The sequence below is a fragment of the Vicia villosa genome, linkage group LG1 (genome assembly GCF_029867415.1).
Source record: "Vicia villosa cultivar HV-30 ecotype Madison, WI linkage group LG1, Vvil1.0, whole genome shotgun sequence".
NCBI classification, from domain to species: Eukaryota; Viridiplantae; Streptophyta; class Magnoliopsida; order Fabales; family Fabaceae; genus Vicia; species Vicia villosa.
Window position 1 is genome coordinate 197,199,266 of NC_081180.1, and position 8,000 is coordinate 197,207,265.

The window sequence follows — 8,000 nt, forward strand, 5'->3', positions numbered from 1 at the left end:
GAACATATAGTCACCAACATACTGGAATAGAACACAAATTACCACTCGAACAAGAACCATAGTACCCCACGAACAGGAACCAATAGTACCCTCGAACGAGAATAGCGGTAACCCACGAACGAGAACAGCGGTAACCCCCGAACACGAACCAAAGTCACCATCAATGTACCTGTTAAGCAATGATTGATTCCCGCCCCACTCACGGGTAAATCTAGGCCAAGGTAGGTCAAAAAGCCAACAGAGGATCGAATGTAGGCGCTATCATACGATATTGCCTCATTCCACCAAGCTCTGCCCGTGGATACGTGATCAGATCAATCAGGCATACGCCTTCTGTCCGTCACGGCCACTCTATTCCTAGTTCCTATGGTATCACTCATAGCCTGGGTATTGGGCCTTTTACCTCTTGAAACACCCACCCACAGATAGAAATCCAGACAGTCCAGAATATGATGCAAAAAAGTAAAGCGCACATAGAATGCAATGCAAACAGGTAAATATGCAAAGCAGTAAAGCACCCAAAGATAAACACACAAGCGCTAGGATCGACTCGCTGAGTCTGGACCAGCAATAGGTCAAGACGTCCCCAGCAGAGTCGCCAGCTGTCGCTACCGCGAAAATTAACAGAGTCGCCACTAACATATTTATCCTGAAAAGGAAGGGAATGCCAGCAAACCACAAAACAACACAACGGTCTCACGACCAGAGAAAAGGGTAAGGGAGTCGGTTATGCGAGGGGAAGGTGTTAGCACCCCACGCGCCCATCGTACTCGATGGTATCCACGCTAGTGTCTAAATCTATGGGTGTGTAAGCAAACTACGCTAATCTGGACTAAAATGAATGCAGAATGTAGGGAAAAGAAAGAGTTATACTCGCACGGGCCCTACCCCGCTGCCTACATATCCGTTTTGCGGAATCAGAGGTACCGTAGCTCGACTAACTAATTTTTGTTTGTTTTGTGTTTTTTAGGTGAACGAGTTACATTCACACTCCGCTGCTCGACCTTTGGAGACTTACGCTTGGGAATGGAGCGGAAATAACAAGCTCTTAAGAAAAGAAAATCAAAGAGTGTGGTTTGTGTTTTAAAAGATGCATGAGGAAGACCTAAGCTAAAGGGGGAAAGCTTGCTACCTAATGTTATCATACAAAGGGTACAAGTCTAAACTAAACTAGCAACCTACGAGGGAAAAAGGGAAGCACACAAGAATATCACACAAACGAGCGTCCGCTCGTAAAGCAAACAAACCAACGGTACTGACCGAGTGGTAGAAAAGCGGTCCCGCCATAGCCAAGGGGAGCAGCTCAACCCAAGTCAACCAAGCATTAGACCTCGCGAAAATGATCGGGCCATAGACAAGAGGGCGGACCCCTCTCAGCAACCAAGCCGTCACGGACCGTAAAGGAAAACGGTGCGCGCGTACACCGAGCATCAACGTCGAGCGACGCGAGCTATAAGAAAGGTGGGGGTCCGGCTACATGAACCCTTTTCCTGACATACTCGATAACAAGATCTTGTGCAGGTTCAGAAGCAAGCCACGCGTAGCATGCGCATAATGAACGGACTCGATGAGACTAAGCGGGGGTTGATTGCTAACCCTTTCCGCGTGCCTTCCATGAGGACTTAACGGAGTGCCATATAGGACTTATTACACCGTGACTCCCTGCCGCAAAGCACAAATATAAACACACCAACAAAAACAGAGCCTCTTTCGAGGACTTGGCCAGATGAATGTCTAGGTCCTACTTCTCATGTTATTGGATGATGCGAGAAAGCGGTAAAGTGCGAGAAAAGTAAAATGAAACGGGATCAATACCAAACGGATGATGATCCGTAAACTACAGCGAAGCAAAGCGAAGAAACTAAGAATCCCGCGAGCGAGCTAGAAAAATAAAAGCAAATGGTCAGCACACCGATTAGCCATTAAAGCACACAAAGGTCGACATGCACGTCGAGTACAACCACAATACACCTGCAAGAGGAACAAACAAATCAAACAAGCAAGTATAAAGTAATAGGAACGTGTCTCCCGGATGAGAACACGATACAAGTGAATAGGGATCGTGTTCCGCGAGTGCAGCGGAACACTCGGGTAATAATCGTCGATCGGTGACTATCCAAAAGCCTTGCACACTAGCTCACAAGTTAGAGATAACAAACATCGCAATCGGAATTGCGTTATTACTATAAACCAAAAGAAACGGGTAAGTAACATAAACATGAAATGGACAATGAAAATCAAAGAGAAATCAAACATGAATGACCTACAAACTAATGAAAACTAAGCATCTAGCAAGATAGTACGTCTCATAAGCTTTCCGTCGATATAAAGAACGTGCAAATCGGAGCTACGAGTAAAAAGTTATGCAAGATTGAAGTTATAAAAGAAAACACAAAATTTGAACATTGGAACCGGTTCCTGCATAGGACAACCCGATTCCTAGTACTAAAAACCAGAGACAGAAAACTGGGAACCGGTTCCCACCTAGGGACAACCCGGTTCCTGGTACAAAAACACAGAACCAACAACATCTCAAACAGTTGGGAACCGGTTCCTGGCTGGGACGAACCGGTTCCTGGCACACAAACAGAGGGCAAAAACAACGCAGGAACCGGTTCCCACCTAGGGACAACCCGGTTCCTGGTACTAAAACTCAGAGGCCAAAACTTTAGATTGAGTGGGAACCGGTTCCCGCCTGGGACAACCCGGTTCCTGGCGTAGCAAAACAAGTTTTTGTGCATTTTTAAGATCTCGGAGCCATTCGCACTCAATCCAAAATCATTCCATAGACAATTATCACAAGCAAACATCAAATTATGAATTAAGCACGAGTCCACAAGTAAAATTATCCTAATTATGCAAAGTGCGATACGTCGAGCCAAGCAAACATCAAGCAAAAGTGCACCACATGCATTTATACAAACACTTTGAGTGCGACACAAGTAACATACATGGATATTAACAATTATGCACACAAAATCAACACCGAATCATAGATCCATACACGAATACCACAATTCATCATCAACGGATATCAATTACACACAATCAAACATCAATTCAAACGCGATTCACATGAACACGACTAATTCGAGCAAAAGATGAGCAAATTCAACAATCAATCATCATCAATCATCCATTAATCAAGAACAAGAGGCGGATCGGGATTCGAATTCACATAATAATCAATAATTAAGCACTTAATTCAAGATCCGAAAGCTTACCGGATGAAGATCCAAACCGAAGCGCGAACACGAATACGATACGAACGCGAACACGACACGAACGCGAACACGACACAAACGTGAAATCCGAAGTGAGAGAGAGAGAGAGGCGCACAACTCTATATGGATAGAGGAAGAGAAATTCGAACTTCGATCTTGATTCTTCAATCCATATTCTTGATCTTGAAGAAAATTGATGAATTTTGATGAAAGTTTTATGTGATTTGTAGTTTTGATTCAAGAGAATTGAGAGAGAATTGAGAGAAAATGTTTGTGATCTTTTTGGTGAATTGAAATTATGAAAGTCCTCCTTTGATTTGTGAAGAGCAAAATGTTTATATAATGTCAACGCGAAATGTCCAAATTGCCCTCCGTGTATCTTATTTTGGCTCGTTTTTAAGGAAACTCGGTTCGACTCTGAATTCCGGAACGAAACCAATGCCACTGTGAAGATGACCAAATTCGTGACTCATTTCCGCGAGAATCACCTCAATCCGATAAGCGATGAAGAAATTACACGCATTTGAATGACGAGAAACGTCGATTCATCTGGTGCGACTGTGCAGAATTTTGTGAGTACCGCTCAAAGAACTCGATAAAACCCTATCTTCGGCTCAGAATCTGAACAGGCATGTGTGACGAAGAATCGAAGCTAACAAAATTTCCAAGAAAATGCCGCCGGAGTGGACTTAATGCGATAAAAATCGAAGAAGTTATGAATTTTCAAACTAGGCGCGACATACTCGAAAACACACTTTTATACCGAAACAACGCGACGATCCTTAAAATTCTGCGAATTTTCCGTGCATAATTGGCCTTCGGTCCGAACATATAAAATCTTTGTAATGATGTTACGGAGCTCCAGTTAAATTTTCAAGTGAATCCGATGAGCGGATTGGGAGATATGAATTTTCCGAGGTCCGAAACCCTACATTCAACACTGTTTTTCACTGTGAAACCTTAAGTAATTTGCAAATCTGGCGACCTTCCTCAAAGAATTGGCTTCCGAACCGAACACGGAAGTTATAGATATCGTCGAAACAGTGGGGACATCGCGGGAACTTAGCTCATATCACCTCCCCAAATATGACTTGTGAATTTTCTCGTATTTCCACTGTTTAAACCATTTTTCACGCCTTTCTTCTTAAACCCATGAAAACTCTTTATTATATTTCTTCAATCGTAGAATGAAGAAATAAACGTCATTATTAACTTATGGCTCCAATAAAGAGGGCAAATTTTGGGGTGCAACACTCCCCCGGACTTGTATGTGTAAGCTGAAGCTTCTTCATACTGAGCTCAAGCTCCCCCGTACTCTCAGCACCTATCTCCCCCTTTGACAACATCAAAAGAAATACAACGACGGGACAGTAGAAGCGAGTAGCGAGATAAAATAGATATACGCTAGCATGACATAGTATAATAGATAAAGATAGGTAGAAATAGCATAAGAACCAAACATATTTAAAGGTACACTTAAACATACATAATAATCCAAGAGATTAAAAAAAAAAACAAAGTACGACAACATATAGCAATTTGAACATAATGATAATGAAATGAAATGCAATGACATGATGGTATGATAGAGAATGCATCCTAACGCCTGCCCCTTCTTCCCCTTCCTCTTTGAAATGTGTGAGGACGATCTTCTTCAACTTGTTCCAACTGATCAAGCACAGAAAGATTGAGGGTATTGAAGCTTTGGCTTAGATTGGCATGACAGTTCAATGCCGTTTCCTCATATTGATTCTGTCTTAAAGTGGAGTTGGATGCAAATGTCTCAAAGTCAGCTTTGTGGTCCTGAACCAAGCCGTAAACGATTGATATTGTCGTTGTTGTTCGTCATAGCGGTCTTGTTGAAGCTGTTGCATTTGTTGGAATTGGAGCTGCTGTGTGTCGAAGTGTTGTTGTTGTAGGAGTTGCATATTCTCTAACATGGCTATGATGTTGGTTTGATCCGGCGGAGACGGAGCTGTATATCCCCAAGGGATATCCTCTTGTTGAGAAGGAACATATCTCCAATTTGCATTCGTATCTTGTGGAACATCTTCCATAGGGTGATCATCATCATTTGCATTGTCTTGATCAAAACCTTCTTCTTCATTTCCTGCAATGTTTTCAAACTCCGTAGGATAATCATAATTGTAAATAACCTTCCCGGTTCCCTTTTGAATGAGATAGTAGGTTTTCCTAACTGGATTCCAATGGTATCCCATAAGGGTCAATGTTGTTTGTGAGAATTCTTGAGATTGTTGCATGCGGATGTAGTGCAAGTGATCAAGCCTCATGCCGAAATGGTTGACAATTGTCTGAATTATTGATCCATAACACAGGGCGGTAGTTTTCTGTTGGACCTCATGAAACTTTGCAGCTAGAAAGTAAGGCCAATGTACACGCGTTCTGTTTTGGAGCAGATACATGAGCACAACTTCATTCCGTTCAATTCTTGAGTACCCTCCTGCTCTTGGTCGAATGATTCTTGAGATGACCCAATTTAGGAGCCTAGGATCTCGCTTTAGGTGACCGGCTGTTATTGTTTCATTTGGTTTGTCAAAGACGGAAGGGTATTTGAGGATAGATTTCATGTAGGCCACATGGTCATAGTTTCCCGGTACATCCCCGTCTTCCGTACAGAATTCATCGCCTACAATTTTGAGACCAAAGATGCTTATCCAAGCCCGTTTGTCAACAACATGCGACCTAGAACCCATTTTGAATCGGAAATTACAACCATCCCCTTTTGTAAATCCTGCATAGAAAGCCCTGACAGTATTTTCAAAGTATGGAGTATCACATTGCACTAAGGGATGAATATTTTGATGTTCAATCAGATCAGCGACATCGAGGATATGCATATTTTTGACAAGATTTGGATCATAGGTATATTGCTTAACAATTTTTCGTTTCATCTGCCACTTCTCAAAATTTTCCCTACAGTCAGGATGAACAAGAGCACTTACCGGTTGAGAAGATGAACTAGTAGCAACTTCCTTTCCCTTTCTTGATTTTGGAGGCATGATTGTTGAGTAGGAGAGTGAGAGAGGAGATTTGTGACAGAGTTTGCACTTGAGGAATTAGGGTTGGCCATACAAATGGTATGCAAATGAGCAAAAATAGGTAAAAGAGATGATTATGTATGAGTGGGTATGGGTCGGGTCGACCAACAGACCCAATTTGGGAAATATTTGTAGCAGTAGGTCGACCTAATTTAGGGTTGGGTCGACCTAACAGAGAAGCCTGAAAAAAAATGCAGATTAGGTCGACCTAAAAGGAGGGTAGGTCGACGTAACTGGGCATTTTAGCTTAGATGTTGAAAAATGACTTGTGTAGGTCGACTCAGAGGCAGATTAGGTCGACCTAAATTCCAAATATTTGTAAAAATGCTCTATATATGATGTGTTTATGCCTAGTTATTTTCTTGTATGTTTAGAATATGATATGCTATGATTAAAGATGAAACACATACATGAGTAAGACAGATATATGTATGAAGTCACTATAAGCATGTTAATTGATAGCATATTATAGCATCAATGATATTTTTGGAAGCGAACAACATGTAGGCGTCCCCATTTAGTGGAGGCCTTTAGGTAATGTGGAATGATTCCTGGCTTGATGAAGAACTACCTTTACACTAAGAGAAATGTTAGCTTGAGAATAATCAATATATACATATATATATATATAAAGTAAAGGAATAATCTTAAGAGAAACAAATGTAATTATCCCAAATTAGAGATATCGAGTATCCCTAATTCCCTACGAATGTTGAAGTATTGCTCCGTTGCTAGAGGTTTGGTGAAGATGTCAGCTAGTTGCTTCTTGCTCTCTACATGTTCAAATATGACGTCTCCTTTCTCTACATGATCTCTTAGGAAGTGATGCCTTATTTCAATATGCTTGGTTCGTGAGTATAGGACAGGATTCTTACTCAAGTTTATGGCACTTGTGTTGTCGCACATGATAGGTATACGATCAAGCTTAATACCAAAGTCAATAAGTTGTTGCTTGAGCCATAATATCTGCGCACAGCAGCTTCCGGCAGCTACATATTCTGCCTCAGCAGTAGATAATGCAACCGATACTTGTTTCTTGCTATGCCAACTTATCAATGAATTTGAGAATAGATGACATGTTCCACTGGTGCTCTTTCTATCGGATTTGCAGCCAGCAAAATCTGAGTCGGAGAATCCTACCAAATAACACTCATTTCCCTTCGGATACCATAGGCCATATGTAGGAGTACCACGTAGATATCGCAGAATTCTTTTGACAGCTTTTAAGTGAGATTCCTTTGGACAAGATTGATTTCTTGCACACTTACACACACTAAACATGATATCTGGTCTTGAGGCAGTAAGGTACAATAGTGAACCTATCATGCCTCGGTACAATTTCACATCAACCTCTTTACCTTTCTCATCTTTGTCTAGGTTAGTATTTGTTGCCATAGGTGTGTCAATCTCCTTCGCTTCACTCATTCCAAATCTTTTGAGCAACTCTGTGCAGTATTTAGTTTGACTTACAAACGTTCCATGACTGAGTTGCTTGATTTGTAGGCCAAGGAAGAAATTTAGCTCACCCATGAGACTCATCTCAAATTCACTCTGCATAAGCTTAGAAAATTCTTTGACAAGTTTTGCATTAGTCGACCCAAATATAATATCATCTACATAAACTTGGACTAAGAGTACATCTTTATCTTTTCTTTTAATAAAGAGAGTAGTATCAACTTTACCCCTAGAGTACCCTTGGCTAAGAAGAAATTTGCTC